Consider the following 26921-nt stretch of genomic DNA (forward strand, 5'->3'; position numbering starts at 1 on the left):
TCTCCTTTGGGGGGTGATTTCTCTCTTTCTGTCTCTCTGTCTCTCTCTGTCTTTCTGGCGAGCGCACGCACCCTATAGCAAAAACCTCTAAAAAAAATGTGGCAGATACAGAAATTCAGCATTTAATACATAATTGGTTGCAACAATTACTTTTATTGTAATAGTGAATGTTTCTACAGGAAGAAGAAATTTCCTTCAATTAAACAACCTAGGTTTATTTAGTAAACAACCTAGGTTTATTCATTTTTTTAATTTATATTATCAGTGTCTTACCTACATAATACCTGTATTGTTTTAATGTATCCATTCAACCTTTTACTTCTCTTTACTTTATTATGTACTTCTATAGGTAGAGGGAATAAACGAAGAAATAAAAAATACATTTGTACTGCTTTTATGTTTACCTAGGGAGTTAGCTCCACTGAGACTCTTTATTCTGAACATGGATTTGAGTTACTAACACCTTTTCATTTCAACCTGAATATGAATAACACTAGTATTAGGAACTGAATTGTTTCACTCAAAATTCAGGCTGAAGTCCTAAGATCAAGTATTTCAGTCTCTCACTGTATTTGGAACTAAAGTCTTTAAAGAAGTAAGACAGTATACATGAGCTCTTCAGGGCCAACCCCAATGTCATATTGCTGTTGTCCTCCTAGAAAGGACTTTTGGACACAGACATTATGCATATGGAGGAAGGCAATGTAAGACAGCGGGAGAAGAGGGCCATCTTTATCAGCCCAGAAGACAGACTGTAGGAGAAATGAACCTTCTTGGCGCCTTGATCTCAGATTTCGTGTCTCCAGAACTTTGATAAAATAGACTTCTGTTAAGTCCCCTAGCATCTTTTATGTTGTTATGGTAGCCCTAGGAAACTAATACAAACCAAAATGAGGATGGTAGTTTGGTGACTATAGAAGAAGTATAGTGAAGAGTGCTGAAGGCCTGCTCTTCAGCAATACTGTGCTAACAAAGATAGAAAACCTCATTTGACTGACCTTCACAAGTAGAATCTGCAGAGCACAAAAGCTGACCACCATGTAGGTGGATTGTGAGTATATTTACATCCACAAAGAACATGAGTCTGAAATAAGTAAATACAGAGTAGTGGGAAGATAGTGAGCTGAATTTTGAAAATGTTAAGTTTCATAAGCTTGTAAAACAACTGAACAGACATGCCAGGACTTGTTTTTTAAAAGTGCAGCTATACTTAAAATTAAGAGGAGAGTCAAATATTACATTTTTAAAATGGGATAAATTTTAGGACCAGCAGATGGCATAATGGTGACACTGCAGGACTTCTACATGGCTGATGGTGGTTCAAGGCCAAGACTTGGTGGCTTGAAACTCATACCAGGCACATGTACCTGTGTGCCCAAAATCCGGAGAGGAGAAAGGATTGTGGCATGGCCATCCCACTGGGGGTGGTGAGTTGATTTCTCACTTTGTGTCTCTCTGGTGAGTGTCTGCACCCTTTAACAAAAATTTCTCACTTTAAAGAAAAAAAAATATGAATAAAATGGGATACGTTTTAATATATTCATATGCCAATGGAAAGAAATGACTGAAAAAGAGAATCATTGTTCTTTGATAATTTGGTCACTGTGCCTGAGAATGGATCTCTTTCAGTTTGTTTCATGTGGATTGTTGAACTGTGGTTATGTGTAAAGATCAATGTTTTTCATTAAATTTGGAAAAATTTTGGCCACTAACTTCTACTATTCTTTCTGCCTCTTTCTGGTACTCCCAGTATATGTTTGTTGGTACATTTGATGGTGTTCTACAGGCTTCGTAGGATCTTCTATTCATTTTTCTTCATTCTTTTCTCTTTCTGTTGTTTAGCCTGAATAATGCCAGTTGCTTTTTTTTTTCCTTCTGCCATCTATCATCTCCAGCTATTTTCTAGTAAATTTGTATTTAGTTCATTTATTTTCAAACTCCAGAATTTATGTTTGAATCTCTTCTTTAATGGTCTTATTGAAATTTCCTGAAATGGTATGCTTATGGATTAATCATTTAGACATGATTTCCTTTAGTTGCTTGAAAATATTTATAATAACTGATTGAAAATAATGTTCTAATATTTCCCAAAAGTAAACTTCTTCAGGTCTGGTTTCTGTTGACTGATTTTTCTCCCATGTGGAGGCCATATCCTAATTTTTATGTTACTTTTTTTTAATTGGATATTTTAAATAATATAACATGCCATCTCTGGATATCAGAAAACTTTCCCTCTCTCCTCCAGTTAGATTGTTTTTCTTGCTGATGGTTGTCATTATTGGTGCTAGTGTTTTTCATTGGGCAACTTTTCTTGATTAATTCTGTAAAGTCTATATTCTTTGTCGAGTGTGGCCACTGAAGCTTCTGTTCAGTAAATTTTGTGATGCATGAAATTCAGTAATTTTTCTTGTAAAGATGTCAATTCTCCTCTGGTTGATTTTCTCAGTTCATAAAAATTGATTTTGTTTATTTATTTTAATGTCTTCTTTTTTTATAGAATGGCCGATTTTCAAAGGTCATCACTCCATCATTCTAGTAGTTTTTTTAAGCTTAATATTTTTCTTTCTGTACATAAATTAGTGTGAATGCTAGCCTGTGATTTAATTTCTTTTACCAAAGGTTTTATTTTTGCTTTCTACTCAGCACCAAAGCCAAGCCTTGGCGTATATGTGCATATGGTGTGTGTGTGTGTATGTGTGTGCAGGTGCGTGCGTGTGTGTGTTGTGTATTTATCTCAAAATAAGGCTGTAACTGAAATTCATATTTATGAGGACATATTCTCTGCCTGTGTTTTCACCATTGACTCCAGGCTTTATGATGTGCTCGCCCCCACAGAGCCATAAAAGTTGAACCTCAGTAGCATGATGATTTGGCTCCCCAGAGAAAGCTGTCCACTTGCTTCTCCCTAGAATTTTGATTTTATTTTTGGATTTTGTGGATCCCTCAAATTCCTTCCTTTTATGAAACCATTTAATTATTTAAAATGAATTTTTATTCCCCTAGTTTTAGAGTTAGTTTACTGATCATTGTTTAAAGTTTATTATGCCTTGATTATCAGAAATAGAAATAATGTGTGTCTTATTTAATATTATTTATTGAGAGAGAGACAGACAGGCAGACAGACACTTCCCTCAGGGTCTTCATGCTACATGCACTGGCAGTCTCAGCTAGCCAGGTTCATGGCTACATGTGTGTGCTTTCCCAGTGAGGTCCTGAGGTGTGAGCCAGGACATTACCCATGTGGGGTCAGCTGCATTATTACTGTGTCACCGCCTGGCCCAGATCTTTGTTTATTTTTAAGAATTATTTAATTATATTAATTAATATTATTATTCAGTTTAACTGGAGGTAGGGAGAGAGAAAGCATCTGCCAGATCCAGGACTCAAACCATGATGGGCCATGTGGGAGTCCAGGACCTTAACTACCATGCTACTTGCCAACCCCCAGAAATTTTTTTAATAAATAATCTTTCCCAAGATTTTCCATGTCTTGTTTCAACTCCACAAGTGATAGTAGAACTTCGAAATCAAAATCTCTAAATTGTTTTTTTAAATAATGTTCTATTTTATTTTATTTATTATTATTATTATTATTATTTTGAAAGATTTTTTCCTGCAGGGTACATGTGCTGGCCAGGGAGACAGAGAGACAGAAAACAAAAAATCATTCCCCAAGGGGGTTGACCATGCCACAATCCCTTCTACTCTATTCTTCTCTCAGGATTTTGGGCATGCAAGCACATGCATCCGGCATGAATTTCAAGCTGTCAAATCCAGGACTCAAACTGTGGTTGACTATATGGAAGCCCAGCCCCTTAGCCACTATGCCACATGTCGGTCCCTACTTTTTTGTTTTTTAATTTGCTAAATTGGAGAATGTGAGGGCACATGTGTTCACCAGAGAGAGGTAAAGAGAAAGAGAGAGAGGGAAAGTGAAAAAGCAAGCTGCCAGGTCCAGGACTTGAACCAGGGTCAGTCATGTGAAAATCCAGTTCCCTAACCACCACACTATCTGCTGTCCCCAATGCCTAAATTGCTTTTGCAGTGGAATTTTTTTTTCTCTTCTCTCCTGTTTTGCAATCTATTGAAAAAAGAATACTATCTTAAGAGCAGTCAAGTGATACTGGGTACTAGTATTTATACCTATGCACCATTTCAACAAATAGCAAGAGCTTTCTATCACATGTAGATATGTACTCTAATCCTAATGAGAAAATCAACAAGCATGAAGGGGAATGGTGTATGATTTATCTGTTGAAGGGTGATGAAACGGTTACTGTTAAGCAAGCTTGGTCAAAGATAAAAACATTGCTCAGTGTTATTTACCTATGTGGTTTATATGTATTGTATCTATATATTCATTAAGTATACTCTTGACATTTGACTTATTTGTCTGGTAAGCAAACAATATGCTATACAACAAGATCAGTATGATCTAGAGGCGTAAAAAATTATTGCACATATATCATGATCTACCTCTAAATTCAGACATGACCTCATAAACCTTAGTATGGTACCCTGGGCATTCCCAGCTAATTGATCACAGCTGGTATGGCATGTGAAACTCACCTGCTGCCTATAATTAATGTCTACTACTAATGTTAGTATTTGTGTATGACATTTTAATTTTTTTTTTTGAGAGGTTTTTGCTATAGGGCGCTTGCACTCGCTAGATAGAGAGAGAGAGACAGAGAGACAGAAAGCGAAAAATAACCCCCCTCCCCCGCTCAGAATATAATATTTCTGTTTGTATCACACCTCTGCTTTAATGAAAACCTTCTCTGGCTTTGCTAACCTCGCCAGGTTTGGCCTCTGCAGCTCCCTCTCCTGCTGGTTCCCTCAGTGTCTCCATGCCACCCTGGCCACCTTTCCAGAGCCTCCTTGCTTGCTGTTTCCTCTGCCTTTCCAATGGCTGGGTCCTTCTTTTCCTTTAGATCTCCTCTCAGATGTTACCTCTGCAGGTGCTTCCCTGACCACACCATCTAGAATAGGGCTTCCCTTTTCCATAGTAACACCTGTTTCTCTTTTCATATTACTCACCTGTATCATGTAATGATGTTGTGATTTATTGTCTGCCATTTTCAAGAAGCTAAACTTTTGGAGGGACTCTTCAACTTTTTCTCTCCCCGATGTCTATTTAGCGTAGTACTTGACACAAACAGTCCATCAGAAAATATTTAGACAGATGGGTCATTTATATATCGACCGACATGCATGTGGAGGATATGGTAATGTGTGCTGTGAAGAAAACAAAGCAGGGAAAGGAAGTGGAAGAACAAATATGTGAAAAAATAATGTAGTGAAGCAAATCAGCCAAGTTAGATCTGTTTTTAAAGCATGGAAAATTTATTTTGGAGAAATGGAGGCTATAAGTTCCAGAGAAGAAGGAGGAAGAGGAAGACATTGAGAAATGGTGAGTGTAGCAGACAGACCAGATGGACTGATGGGCTATACAGCATTATGATCCGGACAAGACTTTGGAGCCTGCAGCAGATCTGATATTCAGGGCTGTTTTGCTTGCCACTAACTTCCCTTGTCCACGTTACTTATGCTTCCTGAGGTTTTATTAATACATTTGTATATAGGGCTTTTATGGCAGTAAATGCTCTGTTAATAGTGATTCTCTCTCTCTCTAAAGAGAGAGAGAGAGAGATTTTTGCTATAGGGCACATGTACTCTGCAGGGAGACAGAGACAGGAAAAGAGAAATCACCCCTGGGGATGGATAGCCAGGCCGCAATCCCATCGCCTCCATTCTCCTCTCGGGATCTTGGGCACGCATGCACATGCGCCCGGCATGAGTTTTAAGCCACCGGGTCTGGGATGCGAACCACGGTCAGCTACATGGGAGTCCAGCGACATAGCCATTATGCTAACTGCTGGTCCCACATTTTAAATTCTAAAAAGAAACCATCAAGTCAGTGAAGTTTTTGTCTAAAAATAAAGACATCTCAAATTGTTAAAACCAACACAATCTGGAACCAGCAAGGTGGCATGGAGGTTAAGGCAATTAGATTCTACATGACTAACTCCAGGTTTGAGTCTGGATCAGGCAGCTGGCAAATCATGCTGGGTATGTGTGCTTGCATACCCAAAATCCTAAGAGAAGAATAAAGTAGCATAGATGGCAGTGTGGTCATCCTCCCTGGAGGGTGATTTCTCACTTCTCCTCTCTGTGTGTCTCTCTCTCCAGTGAGTGCACATACCCTATGGCAAAAAAGAAAACCGCCAAAACTAAAACCAACAAATTTCCACAAATTTATGTAGATCCCTCTTGATTTCTTCTAAGTAGTTCAAAAATTACATGGCATAGTCTCTTCTTTTTTTCTTTTAATCAAGTGTGATGAAAATATTTTGATTTAGCTTTTTGAAATGAGCCCTGGTGGCAGCAGATGGCGTAGCAGTTACGTGGGTGGATTTCCACATGCTGACCATGGTTTGAGTCCCAGATCCAGTGGTTTCAAAATCATGCGGTGTGTGTGTGGTTTCAAAATCATGTGGTGTGTGTGTGTGTGTGTGTGTGTGTGTGTGTGTGTACATGCCCAAGATGTCAGAAGAAGAGATTGCAGCATGGCCATCCCCACTGGGGTGATTTATTAGTTTTCCTCCCACTGTCTCTATCTCTCTCTGGGGGCAAAAACCTCTTTAAAAAATGTACCATGGCTTTCAGGTTTTGAAGTTTTCTGGTAGTCAAGATCACAAAGCAATGAAAGTACAAAAAAGCAGTGAAAGTACTTAACGAGAATAAGACAATGTGGAATGGGGTGGGTGAAGAGAAAAGGATAGAGAAAGATAGCAAGAGAACAAATAGAGAGGAATGACGTTAGTGGGACACAGATATGGCTTATTACCTGTTGATGACATGTATAGTATTATCAACTGGTTTGGTCTGAGAAGTATTTTGTGATGGGTAAAGTCTTTTTACAAGAACAATGAGAAATAGTGATTGACTGTTTAAAAAAATAATTGAAATAATAATAATGATCAAAAAAACAATGAAAAGATATTGAATGATGAAGTGGGGAGTTTAATATCTCTGTACTGACTGACATGCATGGCAATCCCTTTTGAAAAAGCAATGTAATACGCTGTAAAGTTATATGCAATTGAATGTAATATAAACAAGATTATGATGATAATAAATTAAAAAAAGATCAAACTATACATTATTTTACTGTCCTGGAAAACTACAAGCTGGCATGGAGTTTAGAGTGAAAAGAGAGAACCAGTGTTATAGGAGGCACATAAGATAGATTACCATGATTTAACTGGAAGATGCTGGAAACTCTCCAAAGTAGGCACTAACTACAGAGATATAAAAATAAGTATGTATCAGAATTTAGGAAAATAGCCAAGGAAAGAAGAGATGAGAATTTCCTGAGCTGTCTCTCCAGGGTAACTGGACTTACCTCAAGATACCTCCTTTGACTACAATGTGCTTTTAAGAAATCATAAAAAATGTGTTAGCTATTATTTTATACAACCTTATCTTTGGTGACTTTTAAAATATACCTCACAATATATCTCATATACATTGTAAGGAACTTCTTTGATTATGTAAAATACCTTTATTTGCACTTCACAGTTTATTCTAACACTTCCACTGCATGGGAAACAAATGTTTTAGCACATTGATAGACACACTTAATAGGAACATGTTTATTTTTATTTATTTTTTCTAGAGGGCTCATGCACTTGCCAAAGAGAGACAAAAAGAAGAGAGGGAGAGGAGAAAGTCTCCCCACCCCTTGTGGGGAATTGTCATATCACGATCCTTTCTCCTCCATCTCTTCCTCTTTTTGGGATTTCTGGGTGTCGGCGTCCGCCCCAGGGCTTGGGTCTGGCTGAATCATGATCAGAGGGCTGCTGGTGAGGAAGAGAAAGAGGACGAGAAAGAGAAAGCCCTCCATCTTGCCAGGACCGGGGAATTGGAAAGAATGAGACAAAGGAATAGAGTAGAAACGGACTCAGGCAGCCTGAGCCTAGGTAGCCCAAGCAACTTGTGTCGCCCAGACAAACTGGACGTCTTTATTTATAGTACAAGGAGACATTACACATGTATGTTTCATGACACTTCATGGATTAGTTGCCAGGTTACAGACAATAAGAAACCATTAACAAATCTATAAGGGATTAGTCACACCCAAGGCAAGGTGTATCCCTTGGTAGTAATCCCATTCAGAGTAAATCTCATCTTCCTTTCTAATGCAGAGAACTAGCTGTTAGGTATGGGGAAGGAGCTAAAGAACTTCTCCATAAGGAGTGCACCACCACACCCAGCGTAGTCTAAAGAACCTTTCAGATGCAGAGCAGGGATTGGACTTTACTAATTGGGGTCAAGATGTTTCTTGAAATCCATCAGATGTGTCTGTTGGAACGCCCCTAGTAATTTCCACCCTTGCTCTGTCTGCAACCAAGGTCAGGGAAAGACAAGTTACAAGGTTCTGCCAAACCCCAAAAGAGCATGTGGTGTTTGCTCAGCGCATGTCCCCACACCTCAGACTCTCTCTCTTAAACGTGTCCCCACATCTGGGCATGTACACATATGCACCTGGTACATTTCTCAAACTACTTTGTCCAGAACTCAAACCACGTAGTCATCCCTATAGGATCCTGTTGTCTTAACCAGCAGGCCATGGAGCCAGCCCAATAGGAACATTTTTTTGCGAGCCTAATTACTGTTCATTTCAAATGTAAAGAACCAGAAATTATTTTCATAATAAATGATCAATGGTTTGACATTTAAAAATTATTCTTTCTCTAGTTGGTTACTAGTTGGTGATCTTCTATTTCAGATTCAAAACAATAGTGCTAAACTGGAGAATTAGATCTTTGAGATAAAATCTAGATAATGTTCACTTATAGATGAACCATTGAGTACTTATATAGGCAATATTATGATACAATCTCATAAAGCATTTGCAAGTGAGACATTGTCCCTGTACTCCCAGAATTCATACTCTAGTAAAGAATACCAGTAATAAGATGTACAATTAGGATAAAGGATAATGTCAAAGAAAAACAAATCTATCTGCAATCAGGTAAGGAAAGACTTTATTCAAAAGGAGTTTTTCAGTAAAGAGAGGGGATATTTTAATAAGTGGGGGCCTATTACAATAGGGGAACTTGGGACAATAAGATCTGAAATTATATGAAAGCTCAGGAAGAAAGGACTTTTCTTTTTTAAAGAGAAAACATGCCTAGAAATAATCAGGTGCAAGAAACCGAGTTGAGAAGGTATGATGGCAAAGTTGATGGTTTTCCCTAAGGTCAGCAGTCTCTTTATAGGGCCCCTTCTGAAAGCAATATTCTATATTACAAAGCTGGAGGTTGAGTCAAAGATCAGGAATATGGTGGAAAGAGAGGAGCCAGAGAAAGTTTGGTCAAGTTGACTTAGTGAACATTTTGTTCTTATCAATCACTGTGAACAATCAGTTGAATCCATCATTAATGACAGAAAGAATAGATGTTTGATAGTGGGTGAATGGTCTTGTCCTAGAAAAACACACAGACTCTTCTATTTGCTTATATATATCATATGAGGAAATATCTTACCTAAGTCCCACCTATGTCATATGGAGAAGGAAGGTAACTTTACAGTAAATTGTTTTCTAGAACACAAAGTGTGGAAAGAGGTGCTGATTATAACGCTGAAAAGCAAAAATCCTGAAGACCATAATCCTAAAATATGAAAAAAAAAACCTAAAATTTAAAATTCCTAATGTAAAAAGATTTCCAAAGTCACAATTCTGAAATATTAAAATCCCAAATATTAAATCCTGAAATCAAGAATCCTCAGAACTACAATTCCCAGGTATGTGTGTGTGGAGGGGGAATGGGAAGGCTTTATAAGAGGATTAGAAAGCTGAATTTTGGAGAATTCTTAAGAAGTCTCACTTTGAAAGATTTCAAAGTATACTTAACTATTGTGAAAATAAACTAGGCTTATGGGCTACCTTTGCACAATTACCCATAACCTATTCCTGTAATATATTTTTCATGTACAATTTTTTTCTTTTTTCACTGTTTTAAATTGTCAACATTATTTTGTTCAGTTGTTATGCTGTGTATTTCCTCTTCGCATCATTTTCAAAACTGTAAAGATTTTTAGATAGGTATAATTTGCTTTATCCATTTTTTGCAAATTTGAGTCTATAGAAATGCATTATCATAATGTTGACTTTGGATGTAAGTACTGTATATGTACTTAAAAATGTGGAAACTTCTTCAATAAATAAAGAAATGTGGGGTTTCTTTTGTCTATTTGTATTTGTGAAATGAAAGATTTCTCATGATATTAGCCCTTTGGGTGACAGCATATGCTATGATGACCGTAGGCATGGTTTTAATCTAACTTATCAAAAGACAGGTTGTTCTTCAAGGTATTTTAGATGACATTTGTAAAGTTAGGTGCTCACAATTACAAATCATAGTGATATGAGTTTATTTTGACTAATTTCTATATTAATATGGTTTGTCTGCTCCTGTTATATCCACGCTATCAGTAGTATACCTGAGTGTTTGTGCTTGCAAATGTTAGTATTGCCTATTTTATTGTTCAAAGATGCCTCTAAAGTATTCATGTTTTTATGTTTTTCAGATAAGTCATTTTTAAAATATGTAAATAATTGTTTTTAAAGGAATTACATTTTTTCAGAATTGTATTTTTATAATTTTGATCTTTATGGATTTTAGACTTCAGAGATTTTGGTCTTCTGGGATTTCAACATTGAGATTATTATGTTTTGAATTGTGTCTTTGAGGATAATGGTCACCCTGTGGCACAATTTCTTTAACTGTTGTTATTTTCTAGGAACACAGGGCTCAGGTAAAATTCTGTATCATTCGATATTGCCTATATAAAAAGCCATATGTGGCAGATTTTCAGAGTGCTATGGAAACACAGAGAGAGTTAGGGAGTCAAGTCAATGAGACCAAGCCTGCTTTTAAGAATTAGTAGAAGTTAGAGGTACAGGGATCGGCAACTTAAAACAAGGATTGCATAATTTATAGACAGAATGTATAGCCTCCCAGATTGCATATATTCTAGAGTCAAAAATATATCTATCACAGATTCATGGGCTCACACAAAAGTTTCTCACTGTGTACATGTTCATGCATCTGTAACCACTTAACTTGAGCCATTCGGGATTTAGGGAGAGGCTGATGTTTATTTGCAAAGTCTGGCCAATAACAAGACTCCAGTTTTAGTACTGAGACCTGAGGGGAATTACATGAACACCAAGACTGGCATTCAAAACAGAGCCTGCTGTTAGGTACAGTGAGTAGGAGGACAAGCATATGGCCAAGACACATGCAGGGAGGGGAGAAAGTCAAGGGATTTGGAGCCTCTGGAATGTTAGCTTCTAAATTTGTTTGGGAAGAATGGTGGAAAAAAGAGCAAGTAATTTGGATTATCAGATTCCAGGCTTCAGGAGAAGGGATGCTTTTGAAGACCCCTATCTGATTGTCAGAATTTGATCTCTTCAAGTTTTACCCTCAAATTTAACTCGTAATCTCAGGTAACACTTCCCATCCATAATGAAGGTCAAGGTCTGTGCTGGATGGTTGGTACAGATTAATTTATTGAATCCTCTCAACAACCTTTGAGTTAGGTACTACTATTATCTTTAGAAACTTGATGGTAAGAAACTAGGATACAGAAATCTAATGATGTCCCCAGGGTCACTAGGTACTTAATGATGTAACTCATATTATAATTTAGGCAGTCCAGCTCCTGAGTCTGAGCTCCTGACAACCACATCATGTTGTCACTTGGTATCAAAATTCAGTGGTGGGAACCAGCAGTTAGCGTAATGGCTATGTCACTGGACTCCCATGTAGTCGACCGCGGTTCACGTCCCAGGCCCGGTGGCTTAAAACTCACGCCGGGCGTGTGTGCGTGCGTGCCCAAGATCCCGAGAGGAGAATGGAGGAGAAGGGATTGCGGCGTGACTATCCCCCCTGGGGGGTGATTTCTCGCTTTCTGTCTCTATGTCTCTCTCTGTCTGTCTTGCAAGCGCACGCACCCTATAGTGAATAAAACCTCTCAAAAAAAAAAAAAAAGATTCAGTGGTGACCAAAATCAATGGGCAAAAGGAGATACACTGGGGCATGTCGGGATGTGATAAGCAAGAACATCAAGTGCATGCTGCACCTGTCTCTGTTTGTGGGCTTCTTTTACAGATCTATGTCTCAGATGTCTTTATTAGAGAAGAGGAGAGAAGACATTAGTTCTTCTTTCTAAATGCAAATGGTTCTAAATTGATCTATGAATTATCAAGTTTTAAACACCTGTTTTCCAACTCTTTCGGTATTTAGAGGAGGATAGAAAGTATTGAAGATCCTTAGAGTGATGGTAGAGGGCATTGAAAAGGGAGGAATGAAATGAGAAAGGAAATTTTTAATTTTTTTCCAAGATGTAGTCTATATTGGGCTCAGCCTGAGACCGGAATTTAAAGCCAGTTTGCTGGGTGATTCAGCTGCCACTGATAAGAGGGACAAAATGGATGCTCCTATCTGTGATTCCCAGAGTGTCTTCTGAGTAGTAACTGCACTGATATGTTATCTGCACTGATATATTTTATCTGCACTCAGTTTTGGCAAATCTTCACCTTTACAAAAAAAAGCCAAAAACCAAAAACCTGAAATAGTACTTTGTGTCTTTAGATAAAATGTCGTACAATACTTTTTCTACTTTGGTTGTTATGGAAGTTGTTAAGTTTTTAAACAGCTGATCCCTCGGGAATGACAATAAAATACATCACTGTCGGTCAACTGACTCAACTACTGACTCATCCATCTACCTTTTGTTCTCTTTCCATAAAACTCTTTATACAAGAGTACCTAATCATGATCCACAGAGTTCTGTCGAACTCAATTTCATTTTGTAGACACTTTTATTTGAGAGGATAACAAATGGAGTTCTGTCTAAAGTCTTAAGAACTCCATTATCTAATGACCCTGTACCCATCTTTGCCACCAAGGTTGTTTAATAATTTTTCTAGTGTACCTACTCTTTATTTAGACTTCAGCAAAATAGGATGGCCAATGATGAAACTGACATAAAAATTTAATTTTGTTCACAGAGCGGGCATAAATCATGGGAGGCTATGTTTGAGTAGCATAAATCATTTCTCTTTCATAGTCTAAGCGTATTTCCTGGTTTTTATATAAAATGTGACTTTACAACTCTCAGGGAACTTATTCAACATCTCTGCCTTTAATAGCATGTTGCTTCTGGTAGTTAAAGAAGAGGGTACAACCAAGTGTAGGAAAATGTAAAAAGCACTCCTGTTCTTTAAACAAGTTTCAGCATGTCAACTATTTTTAAAAAGTAGTACTTATTTGACATGTTAAGATTGTAGAAAAGTGGGGCCAGCAGATGGTGTAGCACTTATGCCACTGGACTCCCACAGGGCCGACTGCAGTTTGAAGTCTAACCCAGTGGCTTGAAATCACACCGGGCACACATACGTGCATGCCCAAGATCCTGAGAGGAGAATGGAGGAGAAGGGATTATGGCATGGCCATCCTCCCTGGGGGCTGATTTCTCACTTTCCTTCTCACTGTCTCTCTCTCTTTCTGTTGTGCACGTACCCTAAGGGAAAAAACCTCTAAGAAAAAGAAAAGTTGTGGAAAAAGTTATAAAAGAATGTAATATGTATTTAGTTACTCTCTGTTAATACCAATTGTTAGAGTATTATACAGAGTATATTTTTCATATATTCAAATAAAATTGTAAATTATAAATTAATACACCTAAATATTTTAATGTATATATATGTATATATAATATAAATATTTTATTTTTTTTTAATTTCTCATAAGCAAGAGAAAGAGAGTGAGAGAGAGAGACCCATCTTCAGCTTTGGCCAGCCCTAGATCACAGGCACCTGTATGCCCAGTACACTCAGGAAGGTCTCTATATGTGAACCCAGAACTTTCTCATGTGGGTCAGTCCTATAACTTGTCATATTTTCCTGCTGTGCTACTGTCCAACCCTTACATACATGTCTATATAAAGCTAAAATTTCATTTATCTTCTATTTCCAAATTTCTCTTTGTCATCCACCCTCCTCATCTTTTGATAACCACTGTCAAAATGTAGTGGGCTTCCTTTTAAGTTAGGTTCATATATTTACATATACCTTCAGGTGACCATAAATAAGATATATTTTTGTATGTTTTGTGAAAAAAGCTCAACAATACGTAAATTGTAATATCTACTCTCTAATGTAATTTTTTTAGTCAGTATTTTGTTTTTGAGATCTATGTAACATCTCAGCCCTTTTCTAACGGGTAATGTCTCTTTAAAACAAATATCAATAACTGTGATAATAAATAGGCTATGCCGTATATTGTATAAAATGGCATTAAACAAGTAGATCAGCTGCAGGCATGATTTATACGAAGAACTCCACAAGAACTGTGGTGAACTATGAAGCCAAGATGTAAGGGGCACAGGCTCAGCGTTCCATGATAATGCTAATCGTTATGAAAACGCTGACGGAAGTGCATTTTAGAAGCCAGATGTTAGAGAAAGCAATTAAGTCTTTCTCCCACATGCTCTAATGGAGGGAATCTCCTGAAGTAGTGTTCCAATTTGCATTTCCTCAGGCTGGCTCTGTCCAAGGCTTGAAAGGCAAGGGGCAGAGTCTGGCCTGGATGGCAGTTCAGACACACTGTCTATAATAAGTGCAGGGCAGCCCTCTCCTTGAGGGCACCCACCAGGGCACAGGGGTAGAAAGGATATATTGAGTGTGGCCCATTTGGCCAGCCTCTGGCTCTGGTGCTGTCCTTTGGAGACGTCTTTTGAAATACACCAGGCACATGCGTCAAGGTCCTGACCAGCTAGAGGGATGGGGAACCGGGATCTAGCATGATGAAACCCTGTCAAGGGTAGCCGTATTTCTCTCTTTCTTTCTTGCTCTCATTCATTAAGGAAATCAACTTAAAAATTGAGGAGAAATAAATCTAAATCATTTAAGTCAACATTTCAGAAACTGGAATTTGCAGTTTGAATATGGATAGACAACATTAGTACCCTATACCTTACGGTCTGATAAATATCTACTCATCCTTCAACACGACTTTTGGATTTGAACTCTTCCATCACAGCTGTGAAGGTCTCTATGGCCTGTATGATGCGTGTGCTTCCTCGGAGCTTCTATAGCATTTTTTTTTTTTGGAGAGGTTTTTTTCGCTATAGGGCGCGTGCGCTCACCAGGCAGACAGAGAGAGAGACAGAGAGATAGAAAGCGAGAAATCACCCCTCAGAGAGGATGGTCACACCGCAGTCCCTTCTCCTCCATTCTCCTCTCGGGATCTTGGGCACGCACGCACACGCGCCCGGCGTGAGTTTTAAGCCACCAGGTCCGGGACGCGAACTGCGGTCGACTACTGGGAGTCCAGCGACATAGCCATTACACTAACTGCTGGTCCCTAGCATTTTGTTTTTTTCATAGTATTTTTAACTCATAATAATTATTGTTTTGCATCTTAGAGTCATTTTCATATATTGCATACAATATATCTTATATAGGTATATTTTGAAAGCACACTTATTTCTCTGTTCCATGAGTGAGAGAGGAAAAAAAGACAGAGACAGAGAAATAGACAGCCTCAACAGGATCTTCACACTGTGCCCCCGCCTCCCGCAGATAATGGGCATACACACACCCAGTGTATTCACACATGTCTCCCGGCACCACCTGGAAACTTCTCATGTTGGTCAGCCCCTCAGAATGTTGTGTTACTGCCCTGCCACCCTCCAGCCTCTTCTTAATATATTTTAAATTGTTTGTGGGCAAGAACCGTGTCGAATTATTATTATTATGTTTTTATCCTCTATGGTGTCTGTTGCAATATAAGAGATAGCAAGGACCTGCCTGGTAGACCTTGGCTGAATCAATGCATGAGCAAATAGATGAGTGCCCAGGACAGGCAGTGACCTTAAAATATACACGCAATACATGCAGTCTTCTTAAGTGAAGCAATGTACTTAAAGTAATTACTAGCTTAACAAAATCTATTAGATAACCTTATTAAAGTTTAGATAACCTTTTTCTTCAATACCAGCTGTAGATACATAATAGTTAATACTGAAGATACAAGAGGAATATTTTTAAAGATTTATAGAAAATGAGTATTATGAAATTCAAAATTTTTTTGCACCATAAGAAATTCATGCTTTAAGTCCATTTGTCAACACACTTTTTTGAAATCCCTGTAATTATATGTGTATATAAAACACACACACACACCACAAGGGAGAGAAATTCCAACCAGTAAATATGTCAATAAAAAGAGAGTTAACTGTCAATAAAAAGAAAGCTAACTAACTAATAGATTAATAAAAAGACAGGTAACTAAGTTGCCTATTGCAAAGTTACTCTTTGTTATATTTATGCTACACTTAATATGTTTTATATTGTTTTTATCATTACCATTTTTGTCTTGTAGAAACAATTACATAAAGTTTAGTGCTGCATTTGTGATTTCAATGGCTCCTAAACAGCAGAAGACATATACAAATTAAACGTCAGTAAATTCTTAGAATTACCTCAACCAGAAGATCATTTGTTGTATAATCAGAAAGATTCTAGCAAAAAAAAAAAAAAAAGGAATTTTTCTGTACTCTGACAGAGTGAAATTTTCTTTAAAAAAGTGTTTATTTCCATCATGAGAAAGAGAGACAGAAATAGGCAGAGAAATATCCCCAACAGGATCTTCAGCGAGCATCAATCCACTCCTTGTGCAACTTGGCAGAGAGCTCGTAGAGGGCCTAAGATGAGAACCCAGAAGCTTTCCCATGTGGGTCCAGTTCTCTTACCACTGCACCATCACCTGGTTCTGAGGGTAAGATTTCAACATAATAGTTTGAAAAGTCTGCAGGAAAATGTTATGCTAACAAAAAATATAGTAGATGTGTGTTCAAAAAGCTCACGGAAAGTACGTATTATGAAAAAAACAATGCGTAGATTTCAATTTTTTTTCACCACATAAACTTGCACTTAAAATTTCCCACAAGCTTTAGAAAGTCCCTTTATGTAGTTATTCTTTGTCAATGTTTTACAAAAAAAGAACTTTATCTTCATAAGCCACAGATATTTTATGGCATGCTGATCGCGTCATTGAGAAATTCTCACGGATCTTAAAATGCACTGAATGTGCACATGAGAGCAAGGTCAGGTGCTGGATTGGGGGACTGTATCTTTCAGTTTTGTGGCAGACCTGCAGCATGCATTATCTTTGGATCAGACTCTTTTAACCATATCATTAAATGCTTATCTAGTTTTTTTTCTGAGAAACTAGACCAATGTTGCTTGTTTTCTGAAACACAGATGAGAGTTTGCACATTTGCACTTGAACAGTTGTCACAGTCATATTTTGCCCTGTGTAAATGGGCAAAATAATTGTTTATGGAGAAACCTAAAACAATGACTAAGTCACCAGTTTAGTACAGTACTGGTATTTCTGTCTTGAATTATGCATCGTTTCTCATTTGCTCAAGCACACACCTGAGTAGTCTTTCTACCTTTAGTGCCTAATGGTGCAATACACCAGTGATAGTAATGGCATACCTTGGAGGATGGAAGAACACTTTTTTCAGAGCTGTCATGACAGGATAACACAGAGTAGTCTGTTGGACTTACACTCGATCAGACCTACTTAGTCCATGAGACATTTTCTCAACTAGAGATAGGAATAGCTCTACTGCACTAGGTTGTTGTTAAGATTATAGAAGATGATACATACGAATGCTTAGCAGAATTAGTAGGTATTTTTCAAGGAGATAAGACATTTGTTTTCCATGTTTAAAGATATTCAGGAAAACCGATTATTTCATTAGTAGTATGACTTACTTTAAAGATTACTGATATGCTATAATGTGAATTATTTCAGTAAATGAGTGAATTATAGAGTAAATTATATCAATTCAGAATGCTGGGAGTTATCCATTTAACATTTTATTTTACTATTTATGCATTGGCCACAATTTGATCTGAAAGCCATGGTATCTGCCTGTTTCACCTCTCAGGTCTGTTTGAAATTTTTACTTCTTCTTTTCCTTTGAACTTTCATAAAAATTCCATCTCATTTGATGTGAATTCTCTCCTATTTCCCTCTCCTAATTTTTCCTGTTTCTCTTCTTCCAGAGATTATTTTATGATTGTACTTGCTTTCATTCTCTTATTTTCCCATTTGTTTAGCCTTTATTTACCTCTTACTATATTGTTACATTTTGCAATACAGTTTTATAAGCATTTGATAAATTAATTATAGAATGAAGTAGTAAATGTTCTTATCATCCACTTTGGTAGACTCTTTCTCCATCCCTTAAATGTAGGTAAATTCAAAAGGCTACTTTTGTCTCCTGTTCTTCTAATTCCACAAGTTAATCCTGAGAGATACTGTACACTGGCTTATCAAAATTTTACCTTCTTGACTCTTAAATCTTTAGCCAAGTCTTCTCTCTTGTATAACAGACTTAGCCAGGGTCCTCTAAGAAACAGAATCGATGATGTATACAGAGAGATAAAGAAGAGATTTATTATGAGAATTGGCTCACATGATTATAGAGGATAAGCAATCTAACAACATGTGTTTTGTGAGCTGGAGAACCAGAAAAGCCAGTGATGTAATTCAGTCTTGATCCAGATAGGACCCAATGGTGTAAATCTAAAAGTCTGAAAGCCCAAGAAGCAGGAGCACTGATGTATAAGGGCAAGATAAAATGGAAGTCTCAGCTCTTGAGAGAGAGAGAGAATTTGCCCTCTCTCTGCTATATTGTTTTATGTGGACCCTCAATGAACTGGATGATACCTGCATCATGATGAGTGAAAGCTGGTCTTTACTTAATTTACTACTTGAAATGCTAATCTTGGAGCCAGATCGTAATGCAGTTGTAAAATGCAATGTTCTGCCAGTAATCCCACATGGGAAGGTTTCTTGTTCAAGTCTGGAGACTTTCCAGAGTATGCCAGATATGTCTGTGCTCACAATCAGGGACTGCCTGAAATCTAGGGTAGATCACTGCATCAAGATTTTGTTTGGTTCCCTCTCTTTCTTTCTCTCTCACTAATGGAAGAGATAAATAAATAAACTAAAAAGAATTGCAGATAAGTGTTTTTTAAAAATAAAATAGAATGTTAACTAATTTCTCGGCACCATTCTTGCACAAATCCAGCAACAACATGTTACCAGCTATCTGGATATCTTTAGCCCAGTCAACTTGAGACATCGAAATAATGGCTACACAACTGTTCTTCCCTAATGCCTATAGACCCCCAAGTACATTGTAAACTCACTATTTTGCAAAACCTACTATGGATACTAAGTTGGTAGCACTCACTCGAGCTAGAAACTCACTATAAAGTTACCCTTGCATTTTCTCTTAGACCACACATTTAACAAGTTCAGTTAAATAAGTTTGAAACTCTTCCCACCTAACTATGCCAATTATGAGTGTCCTTTGCTATATGCAAACTTTCTCTCATCTATTGAGTCTTTGGAAACATCATGATGCATTTTCACACAGAAAAAAACAAACAAAAAATATGCCTTGACTTTTCCAAAGAACCAAAAGTTGAGATTCTTAAGATTGCAAGCAACAGAGAATGGGTTGTGCCATCTTGAGCAGCTCAAGAAAAATATATATTGCTTAGTAACAAAGTCACTGATGGGACAAGGATAGCTCCAGAAATCCTGCAGTTTCTGATTTTTCTCTCTAGAGTCATATTATTTGGAGAACTGTAACAGTTGTAAAAACCAAACAACCTACTAATGTCTCAACCTACTAATATCTCAAATAAGTTAAATGTTTACTTGTCCCTTACAGCAAGTCTCAAATGAGTATTCCCCATTATCCAGAGACTCTGTTGCAAGTCCAGATTTAAGGATCCAAGACTTATGACATGTTGCTGGGCTCATTTGCATCAAGTGGTGAAATGGGCAAAAAAAAACTTGCAGGGTTATTTTTCAGGGCAAGCCTGGAAGTGCCACATACATAACTCCCATTCACAGTCTATGAAATCAGTCACATGGTCACATAATTGGCAAGGGAAACTGGAAAATATCTTCTAGTTGCATGAAAAGGAAAAAGAATGGGCTTGGTAATCAACTGGTAGTCTCTGCCAGAGGTTAACTTTCTGTCTCTAACTATGTATCTCACCCTCCTTCTGTAACTAGAACATGCCTGTTCCCTCTCCAGGGCAGATAATTCAAAGCCCAATCCAGTTAACCTCCTGCTCGGCTTCTCAGATCCTTAGCAGATGTAACTCTCACCATTAGGCCCTAAAATGACAAAATAGTTGACATAGCCACACACCCTGTGTACAGTGATAGCATCAGGACAAGAAATACACAATAAAAATTCCCATTAAAAATGAACAAGGACAAAAGACACATAGTAGATAAGTTCCATTAAATTATTCATTTTGGAAAGGCAGAATTTGTGAAGATTACTGTGGTTTGTTAGACCTTAATTTTATTTCTTGGAAGAGAATCTTTCTCTCTCTCTCTCTCTTTTTTAAAGAAAGATTTTTGCTATAGGGAGCATGTGCTCGCTGGAGGACAGAAAGCGAGAAATCACCTCCCCTCCCGGGGGGAAGAGGTGGCCACACTACACTCCCTTTTTCTCCATTCTCCTAAGATTTTGGGCATGCACATGCACATGCACATGCCTGGCACAAAGTTGAGGCCACCACTTCCAGGACTCAAACCACAGTTGGCCATATGGGAGTCTAGCAATGTAGCCATTACACCATCAGTTGGTCCCTAGAGAAACTTTATTTATTATCTGTGGCACCTGATCTCATTATTTTTTTTATGTATATTATTTTCCATTGCCTTAGTTTGAGTGGACTTTGGTGTCTACATTTTTGGGGTATTTTACCAATTTTTCAGTCCATTTCCTGGTTAATAGTTTGAGAGACACTAGGGTTTTTTGTTTATTTGTTTGTTTGTTTGTTTATTAAGACTGAGCAACAAAAACCTTTTTAGTTAAAAAGTCAAGGGTTTTCTCCTCAAAAACCTATATTGTTCCCCATCTACTATTTTCAGAATTCATATCTGCTAGTAAACATCTCCTAAAGTCTTTCCCAGGTACAGTTCTCAGAACTGATATAGTCTATGTTTCTTATGTCCTATAGATTTATTCTCTCTAAACATAATGGTAGCCATAGTGAAGCCATTTGATATAGTAGGTAGGAAAGACTTCAAATCTGATTTTTTTGCAACATGGCTGCCACATGTTCAGTTGAGAAGTTGAGGGGGCTTTAGATATAGTTGACTCTTCTAATGTACTAAGAATTATGTTCACTGGAAATTCTTCTATAGAACATTTGCTTAAAATTGTAATTCCTTTTTTTAAGTTTATTTACTTACTGAGAGAGAGAGAAAGAAAGGCACAGGGAACCTTGCACAGGATCCTGTCATGCTGCGAAGCCCATCCCCTTCCCTGCTCCCCCAGATGTGCCCCAAAGTGGTAACCTCTTTAAATTTGTGATTTTTTTCCTGTTATAATTCCTTGCTAAAGGCAGTCAAGAGAAGCCAACATATACTCATCCCTACTCCTGGCGCTCAGGCTCCTTCTCTTCTAAGGAACAGTGCACATCTGTCTGGCCAATTGTGCTATTTCTCCATAATATGACTCTTCAGTTTTCTCATCTCTGCTGTGCTAATTGTAGAGACTCTGTGATCTCTTCCTCACCCCTGCCCTTAGACTGCAATCTCGTAATTAGAAGGGACTGGCTCTTACTCATCTCTGCATCCTCAGCACCTAGTCATTGTATTTCATAATGTAAGAACCTAATATTTTTGGATAAATGAACTACCTAGGTTAGAGAACTAGTTATTACATAACAGGTGGACCATTAGGATTTTTATTTATATCTATTTAATCTGTGCCCTTTTTTCTCAACTGTAAAATGAAGCGGATGGATGAGTCACCTTCCAACTTAAGTGTTCTTTACTGGTGGTGATCTAAGCTTGCTCTTCCTTTTAATATTCAGACAACTTCCTCGTAGAATAGAAAACAAAAGTGAGGCTGAGAAAGAAAATAATGCATACATTTTCCTCTCCCTTTCTTCCTTTGTGTCCTCATTTATCTGACAGTCTGTATTGCTTTCTCTCACCAAATTCCTCAAAAAAAAAAAACTGCAAAAATGAGAAAACTATCATTCATGTCTTCAGAGAGCTCTTGTGAAAGTTATGAATATAGCCTCATTACCAAATTAATATGTTCTAACATTTTATATGTTACAATAGTGATCTGAGCAAGTGCTATGAAAAGAAATATTTTTATCTTTCTACAAGCTGTCAGGTAAAGAATCAAATAGAAAGAGAACATCTGAGTTGAGCTTTGAAAAATAAATAAGATTTAATAGGAATAAAAGTATAGAGAAGGGCATGCCAGGCAAAGCCATAGCTCACAGGAAAGACACACAATTATGCAAATGAAAGTCTTGTTATTTCTGGATCGAAAAATCCACCTAGGGTACAGAAAGTGTTGATATTTTTGTTTTGTTTAGTTTTTGGTTTTTGGTAAAAGCAGTAGGAGCTAAGATGAAGAAGATAACATAAAATTAACTTTAATTCTTGATGGTTGAGAAAAATACTGTGATTGAAATTTCTTTTCTAAGGAACTTGCTAACTCTTTGTGTTTTGCTGTATTTTGTTTTGCTTTAGTTTTTTTATGGGATGTGCACTCTCCAGAGACAGAGAGAGAAAGAGAGAGGAGAGAGAAAGTGGGAAATCACACCCTGAGGGAATGGCTATGCTGCAATGCCCTCTTCTCCACTCTCCTTCTGAGACCTTGGTTTGCACATACATGCACAGGGGCCCACAAGCCACCTGGTCTGGGACTTGAACCATGAAGTCATCCTGTGGAATCCAGCCATCTAATCACCACACCACTGGTCTGCCTTGCTGGCCTATTTTCATGAATTACTTTCTTTCTCATTCTTTTATCCTTAGTTTTAAAAATGTGGTTTGGGACCAGCAGTTGACATAATAGCTGTCACTGGACTCCCATGTAGTCAATCGTGGTTCGAGTCCTGGATCCAGTGGCTTAAACTCACGCCAGGCGTGTGTGCTTGCATGTCCGAGATCCTGAGAGGAGAATGGAGGAGAAGGGATTGTGGCGTGGCCATCCCCCTGGGGAGTGATTTCTTGCTTTCTGTCTCTTTGTCTCTGTCTGTCTTTCTGGCGAGTGCATGCACCCTATAGCAAAAACCTCTCAAAAATAAATAAATAAAAATGTGGTTCATTAAATTGTGTAGGCAAATATTTGTTTTATGCAATTTCTTCATGTTTTTGGTATCATTCATTTTTATGTAAAGCTTACAAAAAATTCTTGCAGGCTATTTCCAGGGTTAACATTTAAGGTACTGTTGGGCAGTATTGCATTTTCAAGGAAACATTTATAAATACGGCTTCCTTAATTGTTATATCCAAGTGAATTTACTGCCCTTCAGTCAGCACTTATAACAGATGAGAGAAAGAGTGGATGGTAAGTTTTCAGCCTTTCTGAAGAAAAACAATGAAGTATCTCCTCTCAGAAGCCTCATTAAAGAAGTGGCATGAACATCAGGTAAATTATTCCAGAATAGGAAGATAATGTCTGAAAATTGGAGGTGGGTGTTCAAAATCGCCACCACATAGTGTATTTGTTGAAGAAGAAACAAGGTTGTCAGCCTGGCTGTCAACAACCAAGAATTGAAAGACGAATGTAACTATTTCATGGTGCTGATTATCCTTTTGCTCTTTGGCCTAGTCTATTTTTGGTGTGTTACAATTATCTTTCTTGCAGACCTGCCTGCTATTCCTAATTAATTCCAGACTCCAATCTTAAGAGTCCCTTGTCTTCTCACCTACAAGAAGACTGATAAATATTGAAAGGCATTTGGCATCTCAGCCTGTACCCGTGAGGAAGCAAACCTTCTGGGATGCATTACTGCTGATGGCTGGCAAGAACCAGATTGGAAAGAAATCCGTTCAGAGGCTCAGCAGCAAGCAATGGAACTATATCCTTAGAGGGAAGACTAAAGAAACAGAGCTAAATATGGGCTCTGGCATTTGTTTTGTTTTTTAAACCCATGGTGTGGTGCAAATTGCTAAGGGGTAGGACAGTAAGTGTATAAAAAGATAAAAACCAAAACACTATGCTCAGCTGGCTCCACACCATTAACACATTAGACATCAGGCATGTCTTACCATTATTTGCATTTTCTTTACTACAATAGTCTTATTGGCTTGTCTTTTAAGATTTTGAGATTTTTTAGCTATGAATCTGCTTAGCACTCCTTGTAACATAGAAGGCCAGGGAGAGTCCAGTTCTAAGAGTCTTCCCATCTCTAAGGGTTTGGGATTCCACTGGCTAGGAGAATATACATGTGGATATTTTCTGAAACTCTGTTGGGGGATAGTGAGCTGCTATTTCAGAAGTGCTATCTTGGCAGTTTTGTATCCAGTTTTTTGTGTTTGACAATATTCTAATAAAATTATTTTTTAAATAAAAAATCCTATAATTATAGCATTGAGCAAACAAAAAGTCATCTCTGTGTATTCTTGTTTTCTATTTTCTAAGACAAAGAATTTAAACTAGATAGTTGTTAAATGAGCTCATAATCAACTCAATGCCTTCATGAGCCTTCACTTACTCCCACTTATTCTCATGTGTAACACATACACTCATACCCACTGTACACACACAGAGTCATTCTAGTAGATAAAGAACAGTAATGGTTAGATTAATATATTATTTTTATGTATTTCATCTACATATATAGTGTGTATATGTGTTTATATATACACATACATATACACACACACACACACACATATATATACACACACACACATATATATATATATATATATATATACACACACACACATATATATATATATATATATATATACACACACACACATATATATATATATATATATATATACACACACACACATATATATATATATATATATATATACACACACACACATATATATATATATATATATATATACACACACACACATATATATATATATATATATATATACACACACACACATATATATATATATATATATATATACACACACACACATATATATATATATATATATATATACACACACACACATATATATATATATATATATATATACACACACACACATATATATATATATATATATATATACACACACACACATATATATATATATATATATATATACACACACACACATATATATATATATATATACACACCCACACATATATATATATACACACACACATATATACATATATATCACAATTGATTCAATGTTTCTATGTGTCAAATCCATGATTTGCATACAGACTAGCTTCTATTAATTCATTAGTTTTTCTTCTTTTTTAGAGAGAGAGGTTTTGTTTTGTTTCGTTTTGTTTTTGCTATAGGGTTCATGCACTCGCCAGACAGAAAGTGAGAAAGCACCTCCCAGGAGGGATGGCCATGCCACAATCCCTTCTCTTCTATTTTCCTCTCAGGATCTTGGTCACACATACACACACACACAAGCACCCAGCATGAGTTTTAAGCCACTGGGTCTGGGACTTCAACCGTGTTTGACTATTGGGAGTCGAGCGAGCGACATAACATTATTCTATCTGTTGGTCCCAATTCATCAGTTTTCTAATCAGAGCTGTAAGAAAACTGAAAACAATGATTTAGTATTTTCAGTACCTTCTTACAGTCTAATCCACCAAACAGAGAAACAAATATCTATTCATAATTGAATCCCCAGTATCCAAATTGATAACATTCTGTAACAGTTAATTCCACTAGAAATTATATTTTAAGTGTAGGTTATTGTTTACAACTAAGTACTCAATGACAGACACAATGAAATAAAAAGCAATTGTGGAGGAGCCAGCAGGTGGTATGGTGGATGAGGCACTGGACTCCCACATGGGTGACCCCAATTCATGTTCTGGACCTGGTGGTTTGCTTTCTTACTTGTTCCTTTCTCTGTCTGCCTCTCTCTGGTGAGTGCATATTGCCTATAGCAAATTAAAAAATAATAACTATAATAAAAAATAAAAATAATTATTTTTAAAAAGTAACTGTGCAATACGAAGATAAAAGAAAAACATTGTGTCATTTTTTGATAGTTTGAAGGAAAAAGTGCCTATAACTGAGAAAAGTGCAAGAAAATCAGCAACATAATAAAAAAAACCCTGAGGCCAATAGATGGCATGGTGGTTAAGGCACTGGATACCCACATGGCTTACCGCAGTTTGAGTTCCAGACCTGGTGGCTTGCTCTCTCACTTTCTGTTTCTCTCTTTCTGTCTCTCTCTGGTCAAATTTTAAAAATAATAATAAAAATAAGTAACATTAAATAAATAATTCTTTTAAAAATAGGGAAATGGCCTTAGGATTGGATTGCAAATATGAATTTAGAAAGGTCAATACTCAAACTGAGACACAATTAATAAAAAAGAAAGAGAAAATGTATTACAAATTGTCAAAAGCTGGGACCAGCAGTTGGCGTAATGGCTATGTCGATGGACTCCCATGAAGTCAACCACGGTTCGAGTCCTGGACCCGTTGGCTTAGAATTATGCCAGGCACATGAATGTGTGTGCCTAAGATCCCGAGAAGAGAATGGAGGAGAAGGGATGGTGCCACAGCCATCTCCCCTGGGGGGGAGGTGATTTCTCATTTTCTGTCTTTCTGGTTAGAGCATGAGCCCTATAGCAAAAACCTCTCAAAAATAAAATAAAAAAAAAGAAAGAAAGAAAAAATCAAATTGGCAAAAGCAAAGAAAAATGGTAAGTAGGAGAAAAGGTGATTTTAAAATCTACTTGTGTTTAAAGTAAGTAAAGTATGCACTTGAAGAAATAACATGAAACACTAAA

Source organism: Tupaia chinensis, unplaced genomic scaffold (genome assembly GCF_000334495.1).
Source record: "Tupaia chinensis unplaced genomic scaffold, TupChi_1.0 Scaffold000014_1, whole genome shotgun sequence".
Taxonomy (NCBI): Eukaryota; Metazoa; Chordata; class Mammalia; order Scandentia; family Tupaiidae; genus Tupaia; species Tupaia belangeri.